Source organism: Somniosus microcephalus, unplaced genomic scaffold, assembly GCF_052327205.1.
Source record: "Somniosus microcephalus isolate GS21.2 unplaced genomic scaffold, FLI_Smic_1.0 scaffold46, whole genome shotgun sequence".
Taxonomy (NCBI): Eukaryota; Metazoa; Chordata; class Chondrichthyes; order Squaliformes; family Somniosidae; genus Somniosus; species Somniosus microcephalus.
The window spans coordinates 523,615-539,508 of record NW_028225233.1 but is presented as its reverse complement, the minus strand read 5'-3'; positions in this window follow the sequence as shown (position 1 = coordinate 539,508).

Genomic DNA, 15,894 nt, shown 5'->3' with positions numbered 1-15,894 from the left:
ACTCTGTGTATCACGAGGTATTCACACCAATTAGATTAATTAATTCAGATGTAGTCTGTGGCCAGGGTCAGGATGGTGTGACCAGAAGTGAGGCAGGTACGGGGATCCAGGATGTAGTGTTGGAGGAGCCGCAGCCCTTGCACTTGTCCAACAGGTTCGAGGCTCTTACTCCCTGTGAGGATGGGAACAGGGACTGCGGGGAGGATGAGCAACCTGGACACAGCACCATGGAGCGGGGGGCCATTCAAGTGGGGGGAGTTAAAAGAAATGTTGTAGTGGTAGGGGATAGTATCATTAGGGGGATAGATTGAGTTCTTTGCAGCCGAGAGCGCGAGTCCTGAAGGCTGTGTTGCCTGCCCGGTGCCAGGGTTAAGGACATCTCCTCTGGACTGGAGAGAAACTTGGAGTGGGAGGGGGAGGATCCAGTTGTCGTGGTCCATGTTGGTACCAACGACATAGATAGGACAAGGAAGGATGTTCTGCTGAGGGAGTTTGAGCAGCTAGGGGCCAAATTAAAAAGCAGAACCACAAGGGTAATAATCTCTGGATTATTACCTGAGCCACGAGCGAATTTGGCTAGGACAAATAAAATTAGAGAGTTAAATGCGAGGCTCAAAGACTGGTGTGGGAGAAATGGGTTTTGCTTCCTGGGACACTGGCACCAGTACTGGGGCAGGAGGGAGCTGTTCCATTGGGACGGGCTTCACTTGGCCAGTGCTGGGACTAGAGTCCTGACGGATCATATAACTAGGGCTGTAGAGAGGGCTTTAAACTAATGTTGTAGGAAAAATAATTCCTCGGAAACTAGAGTTTGAGTAAGAGAGACAGCTTTATTAAATGACAGAGCTCTGGGAGAAGCGTCTGCAACCACACGGTCTGTGAGAGCACCTTCTCCTCGATTGTAGTACGTGCCGAGCTTATATAAAATTCCAAGAAGTTGGTTTTAGATCATTTACATTCATTCAATCAATTCGTTTATTAGCGCATATCGTTATTTTCCTCCAGTCAGGAGTTTACACGCTTGTGTTGCCAATTCTGCCTCTTCAGTGATTGTGAAAGGTCTTCGTTCCGTCTTGTTCCGTCCGCGTCAACGGCGGAATGTGATTAGTTCGATAATAGGATACCAGTGAACCTTGTTAGTCCTCAGTGATTCAATTAGTCCCAGTCAGGACACGAGATGAACTTTGTTCCAGCCATGCGTAAGCGTGGTATGTCTCATTGTGCAGTGATTCAATTAGTCCCAGTCAGCGAATTTGTTGTTTGTGTCTTTTCCAGCAAAATCTTGTCCAGCAAAATTTTATTCTAACACTAACTAGTGGGGGGGAGGTTCCTGGAGAGCAAATAATAAAAATGACAACAGAGAAGGTCATAGACTTAGGTAGCAGTGGGGAAATTAAAAACCAGAGCATGTCAGGAAGGGGCAGAGGGTATGGTGTAAAAGGTAAAGTAATAAAAAGGGCAAAAGCAGGAACTAAGTGTCACAAAACATCTTTGAAAGTTCTCTATCTGAATGCACGTAGCATTCGTAACAAAATAGACGAGTTAATGGCACAAATAACTACATATGGGTATGATCTTGTGGCCATTACAGAAACATGGCTGCAGGGTGACAATGCCTGGGAATTAAACATACCAGGTTATTTAATGATCAGGAAGGACAGGCAGGAAGGAAGGGGAGGTGGGGTGGCTATGTTAATAAAGGAAGGAATCACTGTAATACAGAGAAATGATATTGGGTCAAAAGATCAGGATAATGAAACAGTTTGGGTGGAGGTAAGGAATAATAAGGGGAAAAAAACACTAGTGGGCGTAGTCTATAGGCCTCCGAACAGTGGCAAATCTGTTGGACGGAGTATCAATCAGGAAATAGTTGAGGCTTGTAATAAGGGAACATCTATAATTATGGGGGATTTTAACTATCATGTTAATTGGACAAATCAAATTGGGCAGGGCTGCCTTGAGGATGAGTTCATTGAGTGTATTAGGGATGGGTTTCTTGAGCAGTATGTAACTGAACCGACCAGGGGGCAAGCAACCTTAGATCTGGTCCCGTGTAACGAGACAGGATTAATTAAAAATGTCCTAGTAAAGGATCCCATTGGAATGAGTGACCATAACATGGTTGAATTCCATATTCAATTAGAGGGTGAGAAGGTTGAATCTCAAACAAGCGTGCTGAGCTTGAATAAAGGAGACTATGAAGGTATGAGAGCGGGATTGAGTAGAGTGGATTGGGACAATAGATTAAAGGCTAAGACGATACATGATCAGTGGTGTACATTTAAGGAGTTATTTTACAACTTCCAAAAAATATATATTCCACTGAGAAGGAAAGGGTGTAAAAGAAAAGACAGCCATCCGTGGCTAAGTAAAGAAATAAAGGATAGTATTCGACTAAAAACGAGGGCATAAAAGGTAGCCAAATCAGTGGGATGATAGAGGATTGGGAAAACTTTAAAAGACATCAAAAAATAACAAAAAGATTGATTAAGAAAGGGAAGATAGATTATGAAAGTAAATTAGCAAAAAATATAAAAACAGATAGTAAGAGTTTTTATAGTTATATCAAAGGAAAAAGGGTGGCTAAAGTAAATGTTGGTCCCTTAGAGGATGAGACTGGGAAATTAATGGTGGCAAATGTGGAGATGGCAAAAACACTGAATGAATATTTTATATCAGTCTTTACAGTAGAAGACACTAAGAATATCCCAACACTGGACAAACAGGGGGCTAAGGGGGGTGGGGGGAGGACCTAAACACGATCAAAATCACTAAGGAAGTGGTACTGAGTAAAATAATGGGACTCAAGGTGGATAAATCACATGGACCTGATGGCTTACATCCTGGGGTCTTGAGGGAAGTGGCGGTAGGGATTGTGGATGCATTGGTAATAATTTTCCAAAACTCCCTGGACTCGGCAAAGGTCCCGGCAGACTGGAAAACTGCTAATGTAACACCCTTATTTAAAAAGGGTAGCAGACAGAAGGCTGGAAACTATTGACCGGTTAGCCTAACATCTGTGGAAGGTAAAATTTTGGAGTCCATTATTAAGGAGACAGTAACAGGACATTTGGATAAACATAATTTAATAGGACAAAGTCAGCATGGTTTTATGAAGGGGAAGTCATGTTTGACAAATTTGCTGGAGTTCTTTGAGGAAGTAACATATAGGGTGGTTAAAGGGGAACCAGTGGACATCGTGTATTTAGACATCCAAAAGGCATTTGACAAGGTGCCACACAAAAGATTATTGCTTAAGATAAAAAAATCATGGGATTGGGGGTAATATTCTGGCATGGATAGAGGATTGGCTATCTAACAGAAGGCAGAGAGTTGGGATAAATGGTTCATTCTCAGACTGGCAATCAGTAACTAGTGGTGTTCCGCAGGGGTCAGTGCTGGGTCCCCAACTCTTTACAATCTATATTAACGATTTGGAGGAGGGGACCGAGTGTAACATATCAAAGTTTGCAGATGATACTAAGTTGGGAGGGAAAGTAGTGAGTGAGGAGGACATAAAAAACCTGCAAGGGGACAGAGACAGGCTAAGTCAGTGGGCAGAGATTTGGCAGATGGAATACAATACTGGAAAGTGTGAGGTTATGCACTTTGGCAGGAAAAATCGTAGAGCAAGTTATTATCTTAATGGCAAGAAACTGGAAAGTACTGAAGTACAAAGGGATCTGGGGGTCCTGGTGCACGAAACTCAAAAGTTAGTATGCAGGTACAGCAAGTGAATAAGAAGGCCAATGGAATGTTGGCTTTCATTGCTAGGGGGATAAAATATAAAAATAGGGAGGTATTGCTTCAGTTGTACAAGGTATTGGTGAGACTGCACCTGGAATACTGCATACAGTTTTGGTGTCCATACTTAAGGAAGGACATACTTGCTCTCGAGTCAGTACAAAGAAGGTTCACTCGGTTAATCCCGGGGATGAGTGGATGGACATATGAGGAGAGGTTGGGTAGATTGGGACTCTACTCATTGGAGTTCAGGAGAATGAGAGGCGATCTTATTGAAACATATAAGATTGTGAAGGGGTTGGATCGGATGGATGAGGGGAGGATGTTCCCGATGATGGGTGAAACTAGAACTAGGGGGCAGAGTCTTAGAATAAGGGGCTGCTCTTTCAAAACTGAGATGAGGAGGAACTACTTCACTCAGAGTGTGGTAGGTCCATGGAAAGCTGTAGAAGCTACATCATTACATAAATTTATAACAGAAATAGACAGTTTCCTAGAAGTAAAGGGAATTAAGGGTTACGGGGAGCGGGCTGGAATTTGGACATGAATCTATTTTCGGATCGGTCATGGCCCTGTGGGTAGCGGAGCGGGCACAGGGGCCGTGTAGCCTGATCCTGCTCCTATTTCGTGTGTCTAATTCTGTTAGATTCAGGAGATGGTTCTGTGATAGTAGATTGACGGTTAGGATCAGAACAGCCATGATCTTATTGAATGGCGGAGCAGGTTCGAGGGGCCGATTGGCCTACTCCTGCTCCTATTTCTTATGTTCTTATGAGAGTCTCTGTGAGACGGTGACAGTGGCGGAGATACCCCGCGTCACAACTCAAACCCCAACACATGAGATTCTCCAAATCATCTGGAATAAAGTGTTTGTAAACTGCTGAACCCGTCTGTGTGGGGAGGTGGAATAAGGTCAGAGATTGACATGGAAGGAGACGGGATGACTTGTGATGGAAGGGACTGTATATAGGCGGGAATATTACTGATAGTTAATTGTAACAGGACCTTATTTAAAAAGCTTCTGGTTTCAGGAAACCCTTGAATATAAAGTCTGAGTCTGTAAGGGTTTGTGCGGAGCGCTGGGTTTCGGTTCTACTGTCGATAAACGGCTTGAAATTGGCGGTTGAAGAAAGCTGGAGGTGGAGCTGGAAGATCAGAGGCCGCTCTCTGCTCTGTCACTCTTGAAATTGTCTCCTCCCCTCCCGCTCTCTCTGTTCAATCTCTCACTCTGTATCCTCCGCTCCCCGCCTCTCTCACTCTGCGCTTTTTCAGTCAGGTCGGAGTCGGCTGTATATAAGAGCAGCCAGAAGCCTTTCGTTTTTCATTCAGCAGAAATTTGACTGAAGAATCATCAAGACTGGACGCGGTAAAGGAGGCAAAGGACTGGGCAAAGGCGGAGCCAAGCGGCACCGTAAAGTGCTCCGTGACAACATCCAGGTCATCACCAAACCAGCCATCCGCCGCCTGGCTCGCCGTGGCGGTGTCAAGCGGATCTCGGGTCTGATCTACGAGGAGACCCGCGGGGTGCTGAAGGTTTCCCTGGAGAATGTGATCAGGGATGCGGTCACCTACACTGAGCACGCCAAGCGCAAGACGGTCACTGCCATGGATGTGGTGTACGCTCTGAAAAGGCAGGGCCGCACTCTCTATGGATTCGGCGGCTGAACAACTCGACTCTTTTCACCAAACACAACACAAAGGCTCTTCTAAGAGCCACCCAACGCCTCACAGAGAGAGCAGTGACCTTACGACGGGAGCGGGGTTAGATTGTGGTCAGAAATAGATTGTAGCCAGAAATATTAGAAACGGATTGCGCTGCGTTGTGGATTTTGGAATTTTCGAATTTAGCTTTCGGTTGCACCAAGGTTCGAGAGGTTTATTTGCCCAGACGGCACATTCTCTCCTCTGAAAAGCCACATCACATCTATACATTTGTTCATTGTCTTGTACTGTAATGATTATAATTGTAATAATCAGCAGGCTGGTCGGGCCTTCGTTCTGTTATTCTGCGTTCACCGTCACACATTCCTTGCGCTGTTCTATGAACAGGTTTAATTTGTCAGCCTCTGAACTGTAACCGGCGGCAATAAATCTCCATTCAGCAATCTAAAATGTGCCGAGTATCAGATCTCTCACTGCACAGTTCCCGAATGACAGATTATTGGCCAAGCCCATCTCACAGGCTCCACGGGGACAGAGAGAAGCGACTGATTTCTGATCCTCTCCCCTGAAAGCGGCGGCTAACCTCACAATGGGACGGGCGGAGGGAAATTCTGAATGGGCTGGAGAGGAGAGGTGACAGTAATCGAGTGGACGAGCGGGAGATTGGCGCGGGTCCCTTTCCCCGCTCCTGTCAGCATCAACAACCCAGAGGGAGAAGGGCCCTAAAGCACCAAGCCCAGGAAGGTACATTTAAAACCTTCAATGATTCCGGCAATGTTCCTTTCAATTTGTGCAGAATAAAATCGATTTGTGTCAAAACGGTTATTTCCTGCACTAAAATTGGCGGGCGTTTTGAAATGGGCGATTAATCCCAGCTCAGCCAATCGGGGTCTGAGAGTCCAGCGTTTCATTGACTGGTCAGAATTGGGATGAAAGTGTCTGGGCGCCGGTCTCCAGCCAATCAGTGCTTGGGGCGGTCCCTCAATGTGTATAACATGGCGGACACACAGCAGATTCCGCATTAACAGTCCGTGTGTTCCAGATTGTGCTGAGATCGGTTCAGAAAATGGCCAGAACCAAGCAGACAGCGCGCAAATCGACCGGAGGCAAAGCTCCTCGCAAACAGCTGGCGACCAAAGCGCCAGGAAGAGCGCTCCAGCTACGGGCGGAGTAAAGAAGCCCCTTCGCTACAGACCTGGCACTGTGGCTCTGAGGGAGATCCGCCGCTACCAGAAATCCACCGAGCTGCTGATCCGCAAACCGCCCTTAAGAACATAAGAAATAGGAGCAGGAGTAGGCCAGTCGGCCCCTCGAGCCTGCTCTGCCATTCAATAAGATAATGGCTGATCTGATCCTAACCGCCAATCTACTATTACTGAACCATCTCCTGAATCGAACAGAATTAGACAGACGAAATTGGCGCAAGATCAGGCTACATGGCCCCTGGGCCAGCTCCGCTACCCACACGGCCATGACCGATCCGAACCTAGACTCATGTCCAAATTCCTGCCCATTCCCCATAACCCTTTATTCCCTTTACATCTAGGTAACTCTCTATTTCTGTTTTAAATTTATGTAATGATGTAGCTTCTACAGCTTTTTGGGGCAGCATATTCCATGGACCTACCACCCTCTGAGTGAAGTAGTTCCTCCTCATCTCAGTTTTGAAAGAGCAGCCCCTTATTCTAAGACTATGCCCCCTAGTTCTAGTTTCACCCATCATCGGGAACATCCTCCCCGTATCCACCCGATCCAACCCCTTCACAATCTTATATGTTTCAATACGATCGCCTCTCATTCTTCTGAACTCCAATGAGTAGAGTCCCAATCTACTCAACCTCTCATCATACGTCCATCACCTCATCCCCGGGATTAACCGAGTGAACCTTCTTTGTACTGACTCGAGAGCAAGTATGTCTTTTCTTAAGTATGGACACCAAAACTATGCAGTATTCCAGGTGTGGTCTCACCAATACCTTGTACAAGTGAAGCAATACCTCCCTATTTTTATATACTATCACCCTAGCAATGAAAGCCAACATTCCATTGGCCTTCTTAATCACTTGCTGCACCTGCATACTAACCTTTTGAGTTTCGTGCACCAGGACCCCAGATCCCTTTGTACTTCAGTACTTTCCAGTTTCTTGCCATTAAGATAATAACTTGCTCTACGATTTTTCCTGCCAAAGTGCATAACATCACACTTTCCAGTATTGTATTCCATCTGCCAAATCTCTGCCCACTTACTTAGCCTGTCTATGTCCCCTTGCAGGTTTTTATGTCCTCCTCACTCACTACTTTCCCTCCCATCTTAGTATCATCTGCAAACTTTGATATGTTACACTCGGTCCCCTCCTCCAAATCATTAATATAGATTGTAAAGAGTTGGGGACCCAGCAGTGTCCCCTGTGGAACACCACTAGTTACTGATTGCCAGTCCGAGAATGAAACATTTATCCCAACTCACTGATTTCTGTTAGATAGCCAATCCTCTATCCATGCCAGAATATCACCCCCAATCCCGTGATTTTTTATCTTAAGCAATAATCTTTTGAGTGGCACCTTGTCAAATGCCTTTTGGCAGTCTAAATACACTACATCCACTGGTTCCCCTTTATCCACCCTATATGTTACTTCCTCAAAGATCTCCAGCAAATTTGTCAAACATGACTTCCCCTTCATAGATAGATACATAGAAGATAGGAGCAGGAGTAGGCCATTCGGCCCTTCGTGCCTGCTCCGCCATTCGATGAGATCATGGCTGATCCTTTAATTCAGTATCCCGTCCCCGCCTTCTCTCCGTAACCCTTAACCCCTTTTGCCCGTAGAAATATATCTAATTCCCTCTTAAATATATTTAATGAGCTGGCGTACACTGCCCTCTGTGGCAATGAGTTCCACAGGTTCACCACTCTCTGAGTGAAGAAATTCCCCCTCATCTCTGTCCTAAATGGTTTAGCCCTTATCCTTAAATTATGTCCTCTAGTTCTGTTCTCACCCGCCAAGGGAAACATTCCTTCTGCATCCAGTCTGTCTAGACCTGTCAGAATTTTATACACTTCTATGAGGTCCCCTCTCAATCTTCTAAACTCCAGTGTGTACATCCCTAAACTGCATAGTCTCTCCTCATAGGTCATTCCCGCCATTCCTGGTATCAGCCTGGTGAATCGCCGCTGCACCCCCTCCATGGCAAGAACATCCTTCCTCAGATGAGGCGACCAAAACTGTACACAGTACTCGAGGTGTGGTCTCACCAGTGCCCTGTACAGCTGCAGCAAGGTATCCCTGTTCCTGTATTCTAACCCTTTTGCTATGAAGGCCAGCATACCGTTTGCCTTCTTGACCGCCTGTTGCACCTGCATGCTCGCCTTCAGTGACTGGTGTACAAGAACACCCAGGTCTCTCTGTACTTCCCCCTCTCCCAATCTATTGCCATTTAAATAATAATTTGCCCTCCCGTTCCTGCACCCAAGGTGGATAACTTCGCACTTGTCCACATTATAGTGCATCTGCCATTTATCCGCCCAATCGCCCAGTCTGTCCAAATCGCTCTGGAGCTTCCTGGTCTCTTCCTCTGAGCCCACCCCCCCTCCTAGTTTAGTGTCGTCTGCAAATTTGGAAATGCTGCATCCGACTCCCTGATCCAGGTCATTAATGTAAATTGTGAACAGCTGGGGGCCCAGGACAGATCCCTGTGGTACCCCACTTGTTACTGCCTGCCATTCAGAAAATGAGCCGTTTATTCCAACTCTCTGTTTTCTATCTGACAGCCAGTTCCCTATCCACGCCAATACTTTCCCCTTTATCCCATGAGCCTCAATTTTCCATGCTAATCTTTTATGTGGGACCTTATCGAAGGCCTTTTGGAAGTCCAGGTACACCACATCTACTGGCTCTCCCCCATCTATTCTACCAGTTACTCCCTCAAAAAATTCCAATAGATTAGTCAAGCACGATTTACCCTTTGTAAATCCATGTTGACTCTGTCCTATCCTGTCCCCATTTGCTAAGTGCTCCGCTATTTCATCCTTAATGATGGACTCCAGCATTTTGCCCACAACTGATGTAAGGCTTACAGGTCTGTAATTACCTGCTTTTTCCCTACCCCCCTTTTTGAATAGTGGGGTAACGTTAGCTACCCTCCAATCCATCGGCACTGTTCCCGAGTCTAATGAATTCTGAAAAATCATCCTTAGTGCATCCGCTATCTCTAGGGCCACCTCCTTCAGTACCCTAGGATGCATGTTATCAGGCCCTGGGGATTTGTCCACCTTCAATCCCTTTAGCTTCCTTAACACCATATCCTTAGAGATATTGATTTGCGTCAGTTCCTCCTTTGCCAATGTCCCTATTTTTCCCGATATCCCAGGGAGGTTTTTTGTGTCTTCCTTCGTAAAGACTGACCCAAAGTATGCATTTAGTTGATCTGCCATTTCCTTATTTCCCATTATATATTCCCCCGTATCTGACTGCAATGGACCAACTTTGGTTTTCACCAGTCTTTTCCTTTTGATATATTTATAAAAGCTTTTGGAGTTAGTTTTTATATTTTCCGCCAGCTTGTTTTCGTAAGCTATTTTGCCCCTCTTGATCATGCCCTTTGCCCTCCTTTGCTCTATCTTAAACTGTTCCCAATCTTCCGCTCTGGCGCTTTTTTTGGCTATTTTAATAATACCATGCTGCCTTTGTCCTATTAAATTATGATTATCCAAATGTCCTCTTACTGTCTCCTTAATAATGGACTCCAATATTTTACCTACCACAGATGTTAGGCTAACCGGTCTATAGTTTGCAGCCTTCTGTCTACTGCCCTTTTTAAATAAGGGTGTAACATTAGCAGTTTTCCAGTCTGCCGGGACCTTTGCTGATTCCAGGGAGTTTTGGAAAATTATTACCAATGCATCCACATTCCCTACCGCCACTTCCCTCAAGACCCCAGGATGTAAGCCATCAGGTCCAGGTGATTTATCCGCCTTGAGTCCCATTATTTTACCGAGTACCACTTCCTTAGTGATTTTGATCTTGTTTAGCTCCTCCCCCCCGTAGCCCCCTGTTTGTCCAGTGTTGGGATATTCTTAGTGTCTTCTACTGTAAAGACTGATACAAAATATTCATTCAGTGTTTTTGCCATCTCCATATTTCCCACCATTAATTTCCCAGTCTCATCCTCTAAGGGACCAACATTTACTTTAGCCACCCTTTCTCTTTTTATATTACTATAAAAACTCTTACTATCTGTTTTTATATTTTTTGCTAATTTACTTTTATAATCTATCTTCCCTTTCTTAATCAATCTTTTGTTACTTTTTGCTGTCTTTTAAAGTTTTCCCAATCCTCTATCCTCCCACTAGATTTGGCTACCTTATATGCCCTTGTTTTTAGTCGAATACTATCCTTAATTTCTTTACTTAGCTACGGATGGCTGTCTTTTCTTTTACACCCTTTTCTTCTCAGTGGAATATATATTTTTTGGAAGTTGTAAAATAACTCCTTAAATGTACACCACTGATCATGTATCATCTTACCCTTTAATCTATTTTCCCAATCCACTCTACTCAATTCCGCTCTCATACCTTCATAGTCTCTGTAAGAGCCATGAATGTTTCAGAAAGAAAATACTTTAAAATATTGGTTAAATAGTATAATACAGTTAATTTACCTGACTGACTTATTGTATTGAGAAACCCCCTATTTTCTTGCTCCAGTAGTATAGTCTGAGATACCCCCTTCATTCTTGCTACAATGGTACAGTCCTTAAGATTGTCACATGGTATGCAGCCATTTTACAGTTTAAACTCCACGAGGCCGGAGAAGGTAGAAGCTTTTGAGGGCTGGAGCAATACAGTTTTTGACCGTGTTCGTTTATACGTGTTTTGCTTTGTAATTCTGTTTGTAAGGTGTTATAGTAAACATTTTAAAAGACAAAGCTATGTTTGGGAACGTTTTAATTCGACACGCGTCTACTCGTTGTTAAAAGCCTCAAAGCTCAGTGGCTGCATGTTTGGAAATTAAGAAGCGCCACTACATTAGTCAAAAACTTGCTCCCTAAGAAGGAAAGGACGGAATTGTCGGCGAACGTATACATGAATGGTCACGGAGCCAGACGACAATATAAGAAAGCGAAGGTACAGTGACTGTTGCTTGCTTTGTTCATTCTATTGAGAAGCTAAATAAGAGCTGCGGGTAAAATGGCCGAGGCCTTACGGAGCCGTGAGGAGCTTCCCCCAGCCAGAAGGATTGTTGGCCAAAAGAGGGAAATAAAGCTCACCCCAAAGGCAATGGAAGAGAAGTTACATAGAAGCATAGGTGCAAGGAAGGCTAAATTAGCTCAGATAACTGAAAAAATGAAGATAATTGATTGTCTCATGGAAGATAATGCTAATATTAAGAAAGCTGAAGACATAATGCTTTACAATTTCTCCAAGCTGCATGAAGAATTTAATGTACTCAATGAAGATGTATTTGCACTTCTGTCTGAAGAAGAGGGAAAAGCTGATCAGCACAACTGGTTTGATCTTAAATCATCCAGCATTAAGGACTATGCCAAGGCCACAGAACAGTGGATGTTAAGGATTCATCAAGATGCTGATACAGCAGAGAAAGATAAAGTTGACGATGAAGTCGGACCAGATGATAGCATTTCAGAGACTTCAGCCAGACTGAGCAAAAATCGAAAAGAAGGTAGCTCTGTTTCTGGACACAGGTCAGTCGCTTCTACCACAAGCTTGTCGCGACGCAAGAGAGAGGAGGTTGAACGGGCAACGTTGATGGTGCATGCAGCATCTTTAGCGGAGAAGCAAGCCCTAGAATGGGAAGAGGCCCAACTGCAGGCCCAACAGGCACAAGTGCAGGCAAAGAAAGAACAGCTGGAGATAAAAACAGCTATTGCGGTCTCAGATGCCAAGTTGGGTGTGTATGAAGATTATGAAGGCTCACAGGATGGCGTGAGCGAATACTGCCAGTCAATGTTGTCACATAGAGTTGGATCCAGGGCACCTTCAAGAGTTAAAAGAGAGTCCAAAGGCCATCTCCTGGCATTACAGCGTGGAAGAGTGGCCTCTCCACTAACAGGAGCATGTGATGCTACCCCAGACATCAGACGGTCTAGACTAGACCCTGCTGATGACCACCAGAGGCCTGAAGACTCAGGGAGAAGCCTATACCGAGTGATGCAACGTCTGAACGAAATTACAGAGATGCTTGTAAAGCAACAGAATCTGTTTCGACTCCCTCAAAGAGACATACCAGTGTTCCAAGGCGACCCACTCAAGTATAAGCCCTTCATCAGATCCTTTGAACAAGCCATTGACTCCAAAACAGAGAGCAGCAGTGACAAGTTGTACTACCTGGGACAGTACACCAGTGGTAAACCACAAGACCTGGTCAGAAGCTGTGAACACATGAGACCGGACCGGGGATACATAGAAGCCAGGAAGTTGCTGCAGGAGCACTATGGTAATGAGCTGAAGATAGCCACTGCATATATTGAAAAGGCTACCAAGTGGCCACAGATCAGATCGGAGGACGGAGAGGCATTGAACGCATATGTTCTTTTTCTCATAGGATGTCGCAACACCATGGAGGATGTTGAATTCATGGAAGAGATGGACAATCCTACGACTATGAGAATCATCATCTCTAAGCTTCCTTACAGGATGAGAGAACAATGGAGAAGAACAGCCTTTGAGATAATGGAGAGACGGAAAAGTAGAGCCAGGTTTGCAGACTTAGTGAATTTCACAGACAAACAGGCTAAAATTGCTAGGGACCCATTGTTTGGAAACATCCAGGATGCCAGCCCGACTACTGATGGAAGAGTGAAAGCCAAGCCTGCTGAATCAAAGACTCTCAGGAAAGGTGGTGCCAGGGGAAGCAGCTTTGCAACTATCGTCACTCAGGCTGGGGAAGAAAGGTCTCAGAACTCATCTCCCAAAAAGAGCAGCACAGTGACGCCTGCTAATGCCTTTCAGATGCCATGTTTATTCTGCCAAAAGAATCATACATTGGATTTCTGCAGTGACATCAAAGCACAGACACATAAGGACAGAATCGAATTCCTGAAGTACAATGGCCTATGTTTTGGATGTCTCTCTCAGGGGCACCTGAGTAGAAACTGTAAGCAAAGAACAACATGCAGAGAGTGCACTCGGACACCTCCCAGTCTGCTGCATATCCACAAAGAAGAACAAGTCTCTAAGAAGAGTGAAGAAAACAATACCGACGAGAAGGTTGTTTCAAGTGCTCTGGTGTCGCTAGAACCAGAGACTTGTGGATTCACTGGGGCCAGTGACAGTGATTGTATTCTTGCCATCGTACCAGTAAAGATCAAGTCTAAGAGGAGTGAGAAGTTTGTGGAGACTTACGCCTTCATGGATCCAGGCAGTTCAGCAACGTTCTGCACAGAATCACTCATGCAACAGCTGAACGTTAGAGGCAGAAGAACAGAAATCCTATTACGCACCATGGGTCATGAGAAGTCAATGCAAAGTTATATCCTGTCAGACTTAGAAGTGTGTGGACTTGAAGAGAAGGACTTCATAGACCTGCCTAATGTTTTCACACAGAGGGAGATTCCTGTTAAAATAGGAAACTTAGCCCTGCAGAAGGATGTGGAGAGATGGCCTTACCTGGAAAAGGTGCGTCTCCCATATATTGAAGCAGAAATTGGCCTGTTAATTGGAACCAATGCCTACAAAACTATGGAACCATGGCAGGTGAAAAACAGCAAGGATGACGGACCCTACGCAGTCAGGACAGCCCTTGGATGGGTAGTCAATGGACCGGTAAGGAGAGATGATGGCAACAAGTCGAACAAGGAGCAACGACAAAATGTAACAGTTAATTGTATCTCTATTGCAAACATCGAAGAGCTGTTGATACAACAGTTCAACGCAGACTTTTCAGAATGCAGCTGTGAGGAAAAGACAGAGATGTCACAAGAAGACCATCAGTTCATGGATTTGATGACAAGGTCTACACAGTTCATTGATGGCCACTATCACATTGGTTTGCCACTGAGAAGACAGACCGCGAAGATGCCGAACAATCGCTGCATAGCAGAGCAATGCGCCATCAGTCTAAAGAGAAAGCTGAACAAGAACCCCGACTTTCACGAAGACTACAAAGGCTTCATGAGAAACATCATAGCGAAAGGCTATGCTGTAAAAGTGCCCGAGGAACAGTTGAACAGAGACGATGGAAGGATCTGGTACATTCCTCATCCTGGTGTGTATCACCCAAAGAAGAAAAAGATCCGTGTAGTGTTTGACTGCGCCGCCTCATTCAGAGGAACTTCACTGAATGACCAGCTGCTTCAAGGTCCTGATCTTACTAATACCCTCATTGGCGTCTTGACTAGGTTTAGACAAGAGCTCGTTGCCATGATGGCAGACATAGAATCAATGTTCTAACAAGTCAGAATCCCTGATGAAGATGCTGATCTTCTGCGTTTCCTTTGGTGGCCAGATGGCGACATTAGTCAAGCGATGGTGGAATGTAGAATGGCTGTACACTTGTTCGGAGCCGCATCATCTCCCAGCTGTGCAAGCTACGCTCTCAGAAAAACTGCAGAAGATGGCAAAGGCAAAGCACCATCAGAGGCTGTGGAGACAATCTTCAGAAACTTTTATGTCGATGGCTGTCTGAAGTCCGTGTCAACAGAAGACGATGCCATCGCACTGTCAAGAGACCTTAGGACTCTGTGTTCGAATGGAGGATTCCATCTGACTAAGTGGATAAGCAACAGCAGAGCAGTTCTAGCTTCTATCCCAGAAAAGGAAAGAGCCACTGAAGTTAAAGATCTGGACCTGAGCCACGATGTCCTTCCTATTGAGAGAGCTCTTGGTGTACAATGGTGCATTGAGTCAGACACATTCAACTTCAGAATAATGGTGAACGAAAGACCATCCACAAGACGAGGGATTCTCTCCGTGGTCAGTTCCATCTACGACCCTCTTGGACTCCTGGCACCACTCATTCTGCCGGTGAAGCTGATCCTACGAGAGCTGTGTAGAGACAAGAGAGGATGGGATGAAAATATCCCAGAAGGTCAAGCTCAGAGATGGTTCAGATGGTTGACAGATTTGCAACAACTTTCTAGCTTCAACGTCAGTAGATGCATCAAGCCTGTGAGTTTTGGGGTTACAAAGACAGCTCAACTACATCATTTCTCGGACGCCAGTGAGGACGGCTATGGCACGGCTACTTACCTCTTGCTGACAAATCAACAGGGCCAGAAACATTGTGCCTTCCTCATGGGGAAATCCAGGGTGGCTCCGCTGAAGCAGGTCACCATCCCGAGACTGGAATTGACGGCAACGGTTGTTGCAGTTAAAGTTGACCAGGTGATGCGGAAAGAGTTACAGCTCCCATTAGAAGAATCTGTCTTCTGGACGGATAGCACGACGGTGCTGAAGTATATAGAGAACGAGAAGATACGCTTCAAGACCTTCGTAGCAAACAGAATCTCATCCATTAGAGAAGCTACAC